Source organism: Protopterus annectens, chromosome 3.part0 (genome assembly GCF_019279795.1).
Source record: "Protopterus annectens isolate FY-2018-M chromosome 3.part0, PAN1.0, whole genome shotgun sequence".
NCBI lineage: Eukaryota > Metazoa > Chordata > Ceratodontiformes > Protopteridae > Protopterus > Protopterus annectens.
Window position 1 is genome coordinate 1,709,313,134 of NC_056731.1, and position 14,969 is coordinate 1,709,328,102.

General features: G+C 41.1%; 1 protein-coding gene across 1 annotated transcript in view; it reads left to right on the forward strand.

The window, feature by feature from the left end:
- Positions 1–14,969, forward strand: part of NRSN1 (neurensin 1) — a 191,286-nt gene that overhangs the window by 5,757 nt on the left and 170,560 nt on the right. The window lies entirely within an intron of this gene.

Consider the following 14,969-nt stretch of genomic DNA (forward strand, 5'->3'; position numbering starts at 1 on the left):
TAAACATGCCAGTACCTGTACACCCAAGGGGTAAAATATATCAGTCAGTGGTTCTATACTCTGTATTATAAGATGTATATATGTATGACAATAGTCCTTTCCTTAATTAATTTGATTAACTGCTGCAGCTAGTACTATGGAAAGCCAAACCCCTCCCCTTCAGACACTAATGGAATTCTACACTCCTTTTGGCATGTAGTCTTCATAGTTTCATGTTCACAGTTTTAACTCCCTCCCACATGCAGATGTCCCCATGCTATGCCAGTGTCATGAAGTAAAAGTTACATATACAGTGAATCTTCCTGCCTCTGTTTGATATTTACAAGAGGGGTTTGTGGTTGCTGCTATGATACTTTATCCAGTAGGACTCATTAACTCTCTGAAGCTCCACATGTACAGAGATTTCATAGGTTCATAGGTTCATAGGTTCATACTAGGCTATCTGCCCTAGGGCATTTATAAGCCTAGCCAGAATGTGTTTGGCTTTCGCCACCCATTTTAAATTAATTTTGCTATGCCCTTTTTTGAGGTTAGTATACTGTGCCTCTGTCTAACAGTGACACAGAAGTGATACCCGGGGTAAACCTACGATCACCCATCCACTCATCAAGATTCCTCTTGAAGAGAGTCAATGAGGGACTCTGCATAACCTGGACTGGGATTTTATTCCAGAGTGAAGGGAGCCTCTGGGTTATGAATCTGTCCCTCCAGCATGTCCTATTTATTTCAGTGCTGAGGTTCAAGTTTCTCGAGCATGTAGCTCGATGGGATTTGGATTTTCTGAGGTGCAGCATGTCCATTAATTCCGGGTTGGACATGGCTTTATACGTCAGGCACAGATCGCCTCTGAACAGGCGGTATGCCACTGAGTAGAGCTGGAGTTTCTTTAACTGGGCAGCATATGGCATCTGTTTGAGCCCTTTGATCCTCTTGGTGAGGTACTTTTGGGGTCTTTCCAGTTGCTGCAGGTGTCTGGTAAGGTACATCCCAAAAGGGGCATTGTACTCAATTATGGGCCTGATGAGGGATGAGTAAAGAGGCACGATGACCTCCCTGATCTAGATGTGAATCCCTTCATGATTAGGTGGGCTATATAAAATGTTTTTCTAACCACTTTGGCCACGTGGTTGTCAAATGAGAGATTGCTATCAACTTGGGTCCCCAGGTCCCTAATTACTTCTTCGGTACTTAATGGATTACCACCTATGTGGTAATTTGTGGGCACTTTGTTTTTGCCAAAGGGGATGGCTATATACTTTTTGGCATTTAGCTTGAGGCCATGGCTCTGGCACCAGTTGTCTGTTTCTATGAGGCCCTTTTGGAGGATGCTTGTGTCACCTGGAGAGTCGATTATGGCGCCCAGTTTGCAGTCATCTGCGAACTTGGTCAGCCACAGTCCTTCCGTGTTGGCCTGTACCTCCGAGAAATATATACTGAACAAGAGAGGTCCCCAGACTGAGCCTTGTGGGATGCCACTTGTAACTGGTTTGGAGTCTGACATGGCTACAGCAATTCTAACCATGTGGGTTCTGTCCTTGAGCCAGTTTGCAACCCATCTAGTGACATAGGGGTTTATATTTAAGCTGGTGAGGTTATCTATAATGCCCGAGTGGGGTATTGTATCGAAGGCTTTTGTGAGGTCCAGGTAGGCTGTGCGGACCACCTTCCCCTCGTCAATGGCCTTGGTGAATGTTTCAAAGAAATCAACCAGGTTTAAGAGGCAGGATCTGCCCCTAACAAAGCCGAACTGGGTAGGATCCAGTGTCTCTAGGTCCCCAATATCTTTATTTATGAGATCCATGATGATCCTTTCCATAGCTTTGCAGACCAAGCTAGTCAGGCTTATGGGGCGATAGTTTCCAGGATCCGTTGAGGCACCACCTTTGTGGAGAGGGACCACAGTTGCTGTACGCCACTCTTTGGGTACATATTCTGTAGTAAGGCTGAGATTGAACAGTAGTTTTATGTTTGGGTTTAGCTCTTCTTCGAGTTCATGTAGGACGCAGCCCGGGACACCATCTGGTCCCACTGATGCTGTGTTTTTTGCTTTGGAGAGGGTGGCTCTTACCTGAGCATCTGAGATGTCAAGGGGGCAGCACTCTGCTGGGATAGATATTTGCCCTTTTGGTGGGGAGGGGGGAGAGAAGTTTGCGCTGAACCTGTCAGCTAGGATGTTGGCAATGTCTGTGGGTTCGGTGTATTTTTTGTCATTTTGGACTAATTCTGAGCATATCTGGGAATTACCACCCAGGTTCCTAACATAACTAAAGAAAGCCTTGTGATTATCCTTAGTGTCCTGTGCAATTTTTCTCTCAAAGCTGGCCTTATACGATTTTATGAGTGCCCGTAGTTTTTTGCTAATACTGATCAGAGATGCCTTCCCTTTTTGGAATTTTGCTCTATCATTTAGTAGCTTCCTCCTTCTATTGTATAGTTTGTTTATGGCTGGGGTCCACCAGACAGGACGTCTGCCTTTGGAGGATTGGGTCTTGGTTTTATTTGGGATTGCATGATCCATGCATTCCTGAAGGTGTTCATAGAATGCATTTATAAAGGATTCTGTGGTCTGGGCCGTATTTTCCAAAGGCCCGGGGGCTTTGAAGGATTCCACCTCGGTTTTGAGGAGTGTGAAATTTGCTTTAGAGAAGTTTTTCACTGTGGTTTTTTGGGAAGGGGGTGGGGTTAGGATGTGAATATCCAGTGAGATTAGTTTATGGTCTGATCTTGCCAGTGAGGGATACACTTCTGGTCTGGAGCATAGTCCCCATGTTGGTGATGATCAGGTCCAGTATGTTTTCCCCTCTTGTGGGAGTGGTAACAAGTTGTTCCATAGCATTTGAGTTTATAAATTCTAGGAACCTTTGGGCTAGGGTGTTGGAGCTAGAGTAATGCTCCCAGTCTATGTTTGGGTAGTTGAAGTCGCCCAATATAATGATGTTTGGAGAGACCTTCATATTTTCCAGTGTTCTCAGGAAGGCCGAGAGGGGTTCCTGGGTTAGGGAGGGTGGTCTGTAGCAGGCTATAAACTGGAAAGCAGTTTTACCCACTGTTAGTTGCACATGGATAGTCTCTGATGCTTCGTGCTGTGCCACCAACCTGGAGGTGTGGGTATCTTTGACGAATATTGATACTCCCCCTCCTTTTGTGGGTCGGTCCAAGTTTTGGGGCCGAAAAGCATGGTATGAGGTATAACCTGGTAGTGCTGGGGTGCTCTCGGGAGCCTTGAACCAGGTTTCTGTTACTGCACAGATATCGATGTTCTCCATGCTAAGGAGAGTTTCGAGTGTGTGCATCTTGAGGTTTAGACTTCTGGCGTTGAGTAGCATTACTCTTAGTTTCTTATCCCTTGTGATATCTATGGAGGTGGGTTTGTCTTTTGAGTCTTGCCAAAAAAGGCACTATGGGGGTAGCAAGAGCCTTTGCCAATATCCGAAAGCCCAGGGGTGACAGGTGCAAGCCGTCCCTAGCGAAGCATCGTGGCTTGTCAAGCATGTCATCCCAGGCTGACAAGCATTGGATCCTTTTTGAATGACACCAATACTTAAGCCAATTGTTGAAATTGATCATCTTGTCTTCATATTGTGGCATCATTCTTGGTGAGGGTAAGATGCTACTCAAGGTCAAGGTCATACCGGCCTGGGCCACATGCTCAGAGAGCTCCTCTATGTCTCTTTTCATGTAGTCCAGGGAGGTACGTCTCAGGTCATTCACACCAGCATGGACAATGACTGAGTCATATTTGTACTTGCCTTGGAGTGACCTGAGTGCTTGTGTTATGTGGCAGATCCTAGCGCCCGACAGGCAGCTCACCGTGACCTTCTCCTTGTTCAGCCTGGTGAGCGGGACGTCAGTGTGCCTGACGATAGAGTCACCTATTACAAGTGTATCAGGTATGTTGTTTAGCCTTAAGGGCTGTGACTGTTCGGCACACTGGCTTTGTGAGCTATGTGTTGCACGTGTTTTGTTTTGAGGTAGCGGTTGCTTGGGTGTCTGCTTTGGAGGTCTCTGCTGCTTAGGCAGATTTTTATTTAGAGCCTCCGAATATGTTTTTGTGTGTTTATGTGTTTGGTTTGCTGTCGTGGTAGGTCTATGTGAGACTGGAATTGTAGTGAGTGTGGTTTCCTTCTCCTCCTGACTGGTTACACCAGTACTGAGTTGAGAGAGCTTAGCCTCCAGTTTGGCTATATGGATGCATCTCTCACATGTGTTGGAATTTGTTGGGAGGAGGAGTGGGTTGTCTGTGTACATGAGGCAGTTGTAACATTGCCTCAAGATTCCCAGATTCACCAGCTGGACCGGAGAGAAGATTGACAACTGACCTTTGGACATGCTAGAATAGTATTGGGAATTCCTTTATAATTGAAAAAAAAGGGCCAATGGGGAACAAGGTACTCAAGGGGAGTTTGTGAGGGTGTAGTGCTTTTAATATTTTTGCGCTGTCTTATATAATTGCTTTAGTGAGCAAGTGCCAGGTAACTTAAATGCAATGTGTTACAGGTAACTTAAATGCAAAAATGACAAACAGTGACTTTCTTTTAAGTGAAACAAGGAAATGAGTACAGTAAGCAATGCAGATATCACTAGGGATCCACAGAAGCGCTGAAAAGCCACATTTTAGGTGGTATTACCGTTTCAGGGAAATAACAAGCAAACAAACAAGCATACAAACAGAGCTAGATTCAGCAGGCCTGGATCTAGTCTATGCTACAGCAAACAAGGTGTACCAATTTCAGTAAGAAACAGTTGAAATATGCAGGCACTATAAGCCTTTAACCAGAAATTCCCAGCTCAGAAGGGCAGAGTCCAGCCTCTCCTCCCACAAGAGTGCACACCACGAACCTTCTTAATGTAAAATAACTGGCCTGAAGCCCAAGTGCTTAAACCAGAACTAATACACTTTTAGAATAACAGACACTGAGCCCTCAATCAGCAGTTCCCAGCTTAGAAGGATGTAAGCTACCTGTCCTGCCACCACAGTGCAGGCCACAAACCTTCCTAATGTAAAACAACTGGTCTGAAGCCCAAGTGCTTAATCCAAAAGACTTAGAATGATAGCTACACTTTAATCAAGTTACTACCAAGCAGTAATAAATACAATTGAATACTTTGAAGAATGCCTGGATTAGTGCTCAAGTTATACAAACAAAGCTAGATTCAGCAGGCCTGGATCTAGTCTACACTACAGCAAACAAGATGTACCAATTTCAGTAAGAGGCAGTTCAAATATGCAGGCACTATAAGCCTTTAACCAGAAATTCCCAGCTCAGAAGGGCAGAGTCTAGCCTCTCCTCCCACAAGAGTGCAGACCACGAACCCTTTTAATGTAAAATAACTGGCCTGACGCCCAAGTGCTTAAACCAGAATTAATACACTTTTAGAATAACTGACACTGAGCCCTCAATCAGCAGTTCCCAACTTAGAAGGATGTAAGCTACCTGTCCTGCCACTACAGTGCAGACCACAAACCTTCTTAATGTAAAACAACTGGTCTGAAGCCCAAGTGCTTAAACTAAAAGGCTTAGAATGAGTTACACCAAGAAGTAATAAATACAACTGAGTACTTTTAAGATGACGCAAAAGCAAAATAAAGTAGGAAGAAACACAAATACAGTAAAAGCAGATAATTTTTTTTTTTTTCAGAAAAGTAGCAAAAACAGTAGTAAAAACAATTCACATGCAGTGCAAGCTGGCACACTTGAGTATGTAGCAATATTAGTCCACACACAGTTTGAAAAAATGTAATTAAATTAAAAAGGACTAAAAGCAAGTGCAGAAAGGGTTTATTAGGTAGAATGCGGTAAAGAGATGGGACTGGGGGAGTGTCCTAGATCAAATCTACAGTGGGGCGAGCACTGCAAAAGCCACCAAATTTAAACTACAACCAAGAACAGGGAAGGGGGGTGGGGAAGACAGTTTCAACAGAGCTAGATATGAGGGATCACAGTGCAAATTATAAAACCACAAAAAGTGCAGAAAATATACTTAAATCAGCTTATGTCCAGTTGATGTATGCAGACAAATCTCAGTAGCCAGCAACTCGATTTAAAATGATTACTAGAAATGTAACCAACACAGATTTTAATGTTAGCAGAAACCCCCAAGCTAATTAACACTTAACAAAGGAATTTCAAAGCAATCTAACAACTACTGCAGAGCTTCAGAGACACACACAAGACAGTTTCAACAGAGCTAGATATGAGGGATCACAGTGCAAATTATAAAACCACAAAAAGTGCAGAAAATATACTTAAATCAGCTTATGTCCAGTTGATGTATGCAGACAAATCTCAGTAGCCAGCAACTCGATTTAAAATGATTACTAGAAATGTAACCAACACAGATTTTAATGTTAGCAGAAACCCCCAAGCTAATTAACACTTAACAAAGGAATTTCAAAGCAGTCTAACAACTACTGCAGAGCTTCAGAGACACACACAAGACAGTTTCAACAGAGCTAGATATGAGGGATCACAGTGCAAATTATAAAACCACAAAAAGTGCAGAAAATATACTTAAATCAGCTTATACTCAAATTCCTCTGTGACATTGTTATATAGTTAAAAGTGGTGTTGAAAAAATGGCATTGACACATTATACATCACTAACAGAGGTCAGTTCACCAGGAGGTTGTTTTAATGAAGCCTAGTAGTGCCACCTTTTATGAATCACTGTGTGTGCAAAATATGCTAGCTATACATGTTGACATGACCCATGCACATCATGGTGAGCATGACGCAGGAGATTTACATGCTGCAACATATGGCATGTGTATGCATGTAGTGCCAGAGAGCAAGCTCTATAATGCACCACAAATAATTCAAAAGTGCGCCTTGTGTGTATAAGTCTGCACAAGTCTACCATATCACTCTTCAAGGGAAATTACTGAGTGGCCATGGTTGCATTTGCAGATGTGAATAGCAGGACTAAAAATGATTTGCCAGAGAGAGCAGGATTTTCCTCTTCTTTCAGCACAGATACTTCAAGGACTGCCTGTTAGGCCAGTATAATGACCATACGAAAAGGCTGGACACTGTATATATAACCTGTACCAGGTACTGTGTGATGCCACTGATATCACCCATACTGGGATTCAGTGCTATTATTATTATGATGATGATGACCTGATGTGTGCCACCCTGACGTGCAGTAACAGAGGAAGGCAGAGATTTAGACATTTGAGCCAGAGATGAACTGTAAGCACTTATTTTTGGTGTACTACCTATTTTCTTATGCTATGTGCAGTTGTGTACATGTATGTTTAATAGTATGAGCTTTCTTCTGTACAGCTGCAGGTGGTCATTGGCTGAACATGGTTGTGCATTCTGAAAGGTGGGAGTACATCTTCCAGTAGCAGGGTGTTTATGACTTCTGTGACAGTACAACTGCAGTTGTACTTGTAGTATAAGCACACGATTATTTTTTCCCACTATACTGTCATTCTGCAAGTCTCTCTTTGGCCACCATCACCTCACAAAAGATCATTGCAAGTGGTCAACAGAAGAATGTGCACAGACTTTTCTAATAAAATATACTATAGCTTGATAATGTGAAAGATAGTTAGGGACTGGGAAGCAGTAAACGTTAGAGGAATAAGCAATTAAAATGTGGTTCAGCTGAGAAGCAAACTCTGTCCCCAGAATGCAGATAACTGAATAGCTTGTAATGAAGAGGAAATACTGTTGCATGTCTGACACTAGCAGGCACTGGAAAGGTTCTGCTTTAAATGAGGACTATATAAACTGCTGACATACATCCTGAAGACAAGTATGCCAGACTATAAGAGATGAGTCAATGAGACAGTCTAGTGACAGTACATTCCAGGGATAGGCAAGAGTCATAAGACTCATTTAATCTTCGCTGTGGAACCTAATCCACCACTTCATCCCCCTCCCCCATGGCAAAAGTCAAGGTGACAGAGAAATGGCCAGATTCCAAGTCCAACAGAATGGCTTACAATCAGCTTGGAGCTTTTAAGCTCCCTTTAGCTCCACTGCATGCTGCCCGCTGCAGGAAGCATGCTTCCATATGAACACTCTCCCTGCCACTGCACTAATATACAGACAGGAGTTGTTCAGCAGGCCCATGCTCGTTGAATGGAAAATCTAGTGCTCTGACTAGGTGTTAGCCAAATGGTGAACCTGACACCCCCACTCCCCAGATGGGCTGATCCCTCCCATCCTGCCCTGCTTGACTTTTCCAGTGCATGAGCCACTGGTCAAATTTAGGTTGTCTGTGTCACAGTCACTGGGCTGCACTGTTGAAGATTTAAAGTTACTAGGATACATGGCATATGGATAGGACAAGGTAGCAGTGACAAAGAACAATCATGCTAGTTAGTATATGGTTGCTCATTGTGCTATAGATATAATTTCACTACAACTTTAAAACATTGACTGAAGTGTAATGATTACCACCCTTGACTTAGAATCAATAAAAATTCTGTGTAGTGTTTAAAAAGCTGTATAGTAAGCCCAATAATAAAACTTTACTTAGTGAAGAGTTGAAATGGCTGCAGTACAAATGCAGTATGAATCACTGAGATAAGTAATTGCCCTGTATTTCATATATTTGCTCCATCCACAGATGTTTGTGCGGTAATGATATACCATCTGTAAGTCATGGCAGTAGGGTTATTGCTGACTGTTTATCAATGTATTCTTGATGTTACGTACGCAGAATGACTAAAGGCCTATCTCTTTTTATCCATATCTCTACATTTTTACTTTTCATTTCAAATTCTCTCTTCTTTACAAGTTCCTAGAGATGATCCTCTGCCAACTCACAGACAGTTTATTTTTAATTTTCTACCTAGATATTATGCTGGCAGGAATTGCTGATGAGGCTGGGTGTGTGGAACTTCTATACCCTTTCATCATGCTGTTAAATTGCTGCTTCCTTTTCCTGCTGTTTATATCAGTAACCCCTTTGATTTTACCTGTGTTTGTCATAAATCTATCCACTTGAAAATTTGCATGAGGCCATGCTGTAGTCCCAGCTGGCAGCTGAATATTGTGTGTCAGTATCATTGTTAATGTTATTTATAGTGCAACTTGTGACTTCAGTGTCTTTTTAAAAACTTAAATACATTTTACTTTTCTAAAGTTCCTACCATATTGTTTTAACACCAGTTATTGTTTTAGCTGACCTTTACTTTGAAATTTGATGATGTTTTGCAGTATGTAATAGCGGTAGGCCTCTTTGCAAAGCTTACATATTATATTTTAAAGCCCTTGAAAATATTATCTTTACATTTTATTACAGTTATTATTATTATTATTATTATTATTATTATTATTATTATTATTATTATTATTATTAGGGTGCCTTGCAGGATTATGCTGTATCAGCTTCACTGGCTGGAAATTTTCTAGCAATTTTAATGTGCTGAAAGTTGTTGAGAAACTGCAGTGATGACATTTGGGAAAGCAATGATTTAAATGAACTGGATGTTACAACAAATGCTACCCTGCTTGGTTGATAAATTTTTACTTTAGACTAAATGACTCTGTGATGATGAATGGGAGACTTTCTGAGCCACAGTGAACATACTGGCATTTTCTAAAATGAAGCAGTAGCCATTTTGCACTATATTTACTATCTTAAAGTATGGTTTCTGGATTACTACAGATGTTGAATCAGTATTACACAACATATAGCTGCACTGTGAGTTCATTGTCAGCATATTACCTCTTGATTAACAATTGAATGAACTAACTGTTGCTCTTGAATTCTTGTAGCTGCTATTCAGAGTGAGTACTTTACAATTATCTGGATTACTTGTTTTTGATTGGTGTTTTAGCTTAATCTTGGATGAATAATTTATTAAAAGTAACTGTCTCATGTGGCATGGCTTCCATTGTTGTTCTATTGATCTTGCCGAGCTAGCATAGTGCTATGTTACTTCCAACTGGGTTCTGTCAGCCTGTTCACAGCCATGCTGTATGGATGCTCATATGCAATCTTTGGAGCAGCATTACAGAGACGCTTGAGCACAGGGCACATCCTGTGGGCACTTGGATAATGTCTGCTTGCCACTTCTCAGTCCTCTTAACATTTTATTTAATTGATCTTTGACCTAGTCCTGGTATTTGTGCCACAGTGGCCTTTTGTTTTCATCAGCAGGTCTTTAGTTGGATGTTTGTAAGAACTGGTGTAATTATTTTGGTGGATTCCAGTGATCTCTAGGATTTTAAAAGATTACCCGAACTGGATCATGAGGACTGTTTTGGTTTATAGGTTCATAGGTTCATAGACAGGTACTAGGCTATTGGCCCTAGGGCCTATATAAGCCTAGGCAAAGGTACCCTGGCTTTCGCCACTCAAGAAAATTATTTTCCTGTGTCACTGTTGAGCAGAGCCACAGAAGTGACCCCTGGGGTGAATTTCTTATCTCTCATCCAATCATCAAGATTTTTCTTGAAGAGTGCTAATGAGGAGGTTTGTTTGATATAGATAGGTAGTTTGTTCCAGAGTATGGGAAGTCTCTGGGACAGGAATCTATCCCTCCAGCATGTTCTGTTTATTGTGGTGATGAGGTTTAGGCCCCTAGAGCATGTAGCTCGTAAGGATTGGGATTTCTTTAAGTGGAGCATGTCTAAAAGCTCTGGGTTTTACATAGCTTTGTGTTTTAGGCAGAGATCGCCTCTGAGTAGGCGATATGCAACGGAGTAAAGCTGCAGTTTTTTGAGACGGTCTGCATAGAACATCTCTTTGAGGCCAGTAATCCTCTTTGTGAGGTATTTCTGTGGCATTTCCAGTTGTTGGAGATGTCTTGTGAGGTACATACCAAAAGGGGCATTGTACTCTATAATGGGTCTAATGAGTGACGAGTAGAGGGGAACAATGACCTCTCTTTTCCTGGATGAGAAACCTTTTGTGATGAGGTGTGCCACATAGAAGCCACTCCAACTGGCAAGAAAGACCCATCACCAAAATAAGTTGTCTGGGACTGCGTTGTATCACAGCAAGTCAATCAGGAGCAAACCAGGTATTATACTCAACTTGACCTCTTTGGGACCTTGTTTTGTTTCTGCGTTCCTCCTGGTTTTCATGTGATTCACAATCCCACACAAGGTCACTGAAATAGTGGAGTATCTATCTGGCTATCTGTTTTTCATCTGGTCTGATTTGACAGAGGTTTAGGTTTGAGGATTTAGCTCCTTCAAATTTGTCCTTGGGGCATGAGAGAATTGCAGATTCATCCATGTGTAGCACCCAACAGGTAACTTCGGAGTATTTCTGCAGTAGTGCTCCTCACTGGTCTAATTCATAAGTCCTCTAGGTACTTAGTCCTAGAGAATTGTAATGCTTACTTCAGATTTGTATTTGCATCATCTCTATCATCTACAGTAGAACTGGTCAAATTTAGATATCCAAGAGCAGTAAATTCTGATATCTTATGCACAATTCATGGCCAGCTTCTTGAAGAGGTTATTGCTGATGATTCAGACACATTGGTGGAGGTATGTAGTAATGTTGGATAAGGTTGCCACATAATTATACAAACTAAAGCAATAGTTTAACATGAACTATGATTTGATCATGAATTGCAGTCAGTGCACGGGCCAGGGCAAAGCCCAGAGCACAAGCCGTGCATGACTTGCCTTCCTGAGAACAGTCTTGCTCCGGATGAACATTATGCTTTCTACCAAACAGATATTTCTCAAAAAGATCACCTTTATGTCTTAACGCATTCATGCAACAGAGCTCTGGAAGTTTGCATTGTAACTTCCAATGGACAGAGCTTAAGCTTTTTGATACAATCAAATTATGTTCTCACACTTCAAAAAAATGTTCGTATCTCTGGAACCGTAAGCGTCACTAAAGAAGAGTAAATGGCAAACTCTTCAGCACAAAACATTTTTATAGTGGTAGTATTTATAGGCTCTAGGTCTTAAACTAGATTTTATAAGTCATAGTAAACACATTACGTATTAAGTTTGCAATATGTTGTAAACAACTTAAAATATCTCAGCAACCACTTAAGTTACACACATACTGTTGGCAGCATTTTGTTCATCCAGCTGAGAGCTTTCATTTGAGGCTAAGGAGTTCTGTCTGTGTTACTTGGTTGTCAAAATATTTAGAAAATATGACATTTATGACAATCTAAATGAATATTATATAAACAACAATATCTGTTTACATGTACTAGACAAAGGTTTGCTATAAATATAGATGTGTTTGCTACTGTGTCAGCTTTAAAATCTTTTAACACTTTGTATGCAGCATGGTTTTGGAATTATTGATGGAAATATGAACAAGCAATATTTGACTCCTAGAGGTGCCAGTAGGATGTAACTGCTGAGGCAGCTGGAGGTATCACTAGGCTGTAATAAGTTAAGAGATTTCTGCTGCATTAAATTGTCCAGATGCAATCTTTCAGGTGGTCAGCAGACTGTGCAGCTCAACCTTTCTGATGACCTCGATTTTTCCTCTGTGAGGAAGTTGCACTTTTTTTTTCAGACAAGATTGCTAACATGAGGTCATATTTTGTCTAGGAGTCATGGTCAGTCATGAAAGATGAGGGGCTTGGTTATTTTCTGTGCTAGGGTGATAATCTTGATTATGATAAGCTTGTGGACATTGTTGCTGCCATGCATTTCATCAGGTGTACTCTGGATCCATGATGTGTGGCACTGATAAGAGCATGTCTTGATTCATTTAAAAGAAGCTGTGCTCCATCTTGCAGTCTTTAAGAAATTATATTTTGATATGAGTTGACTTTCGAATTATTAACTTTCATAATAAAAGTATATAGTGAAAAAAATACAAAATAATTTATCAGCTAGCCCATTTTATAAGTGCAATAATACCCTCCAAGGTTTGTGTTGTTGGGGAAATAATGTCTTTCAGGGGTGTTGAGGCCCAATGTCACATCACCCCTTGGCTGGTGTTTTTCCCCAATAACACAGACCCTGTATGGCATTATCACTTACATATTACACCCGTGATTTCACATTCGACTTGCATAGGACTTCAAAACTTATATATTTCAAACTTTCAATTTTTTTTTTTTTTTTTTTTGGTTCAGAGTACTTGACAAACTTTATTAATTAATCAGCAAGCATGTAATTTGGGTCTGATGTGGCCACTTATATCTGGTATTCTCTTTCTCCTGTATTAGCAAAATAATTTCTATTTTTTTGTAAATAGTTATGAGTGAGTATCTTAAAAGATAAACTAGCCACCCATCTTTTCCCCTATGACCCCGCATCTTAAGTATTAACATATAGAGTCAAACCCAGCAATAGGCCACCTAGACAGTTGCTTAGGGCCTGCTGGCGGGAGGGGGGCACACTGGAGGGCCTGCCGCATAATTTTATTTTTCATTAAATAATCAAAAAAATTTACATTTCTTCTTGAAGGATGCACTGTGCATGCATCTTTAGTATGATGCATGCACAGCAATACACAGGAATTAAGCATTGCAACTTCTTTTTAGGGCTGCTATTTTACATTGGAACTTTGCTTTTACTCCACAAACATAAATTTTTCAAAAGTGCCTTAGCACTTTCAAATGCAGGGAGAGCCGCCAGAAGGTAATGAGAATTCTATCAGCAGGTATTCACAGACCAGGAAACAAGTGCGTGTCTGTGTGAAATACTCTAGTAAGGGATAGCAGGTTAGTCAATTAACTTGTTCAGACTCAAACACTGTACCTTGGCTGCAGAAGACAAGAGCCTTAATCCTCTACACCAACTACCAGACTGCTCACTTAGTCAATGGAGTTGACTGAAATGAACTGAAATGGGTAATTTTGTCTTTTTTTGGTTTGTATATTTTGTTTCACTGCTTAATGGAAAAAAATCTTCAAAACTGCAAGAGTGCATTTTCAAGGAATGTGAGCATCAAGGAAAGAGAAGTTTCCTGCCGCTTCTACTAAGTCTGTTTTCAATGTGCAATTTTAAAGCAGTGTTAGTAGCACAACAGTTAGCATACTTGCCATTGGTGCAGAAGGCTGAGGCTTTACTCTTACACCATGTAGATGGATTGCTGATACTGAAGTGTATTTTAATGGGGTAAGTGTTACACTTCTGGGTGTGTTGTCTTTTAGATGAGATGTTAAACTGAGGCCCTGTTTGTTTGCATTAATGGTAGGTGCTGTGAGGTATTTTACATTCACCAGAGCTATCAAAAAAGAGTAGGGGGAAGTTCCTCAATGCCCTGCCAAATTTCCCTCAGTAGTATAAATACCACTAAGGGCATCCCCTAAAAAGATGCTACTAGCCTAGTGTGACAAATTGGGCCAACAAAGGATATTTCAATTAAAATGTTTTTAAATTAAATCCATGTATCTGCCTCATTTCAAAAGTAAAGAAGAAATGAGCATGCATGCTGACAATTCTGAGCAGTGTTTATGGTAATTGGTGGGAGAGAAAGTAATGGGACACCAGAGTAGCTCCGGGGGGGGGGGGGGGGGGGTCCATTCCCCTGCCTAAGGCCCCATTTGACCATGATCCATTTCTGCACGTACACCTGCGCATACATGTAAGCTGTGTCATTCATCATGCATCTACAAGGCACTAGGGTGAACTACATTCATTTCAGACCCTTGCAGGTCATGATTTTCATGCTGCTATACTGTTTTCCTATACATTTCTGTAGAAGGCAACAGATGCTAGTGTCTCATGGAGAGCGCCTGCCTGTTGTGCAAAGGTGAGCACAGTAATGCTCTGTCTCCTGCAGAAGCAGTTCAAAGAGTGGCTGTTGGAACCACAAACATGCCCTTTCAAGAAGGTGTATACCTGATATGACCTGGCAGATTACTGAACTGTACTGCATACTAGGTACCAGTTAACAACAGTATAAGCACTTCTATAGCAACCTGTGCTGTTGTTGCCCTGGAGATCTGTGGGCATAGAAGGCAGAAATAAAGCTACGATTCAGGAAATGATTTAGTATGTGCTGTATATGTCTGCTGTGTGCAGTACTATATTTAATAAATATTTTTATTTTACTAACAGGTG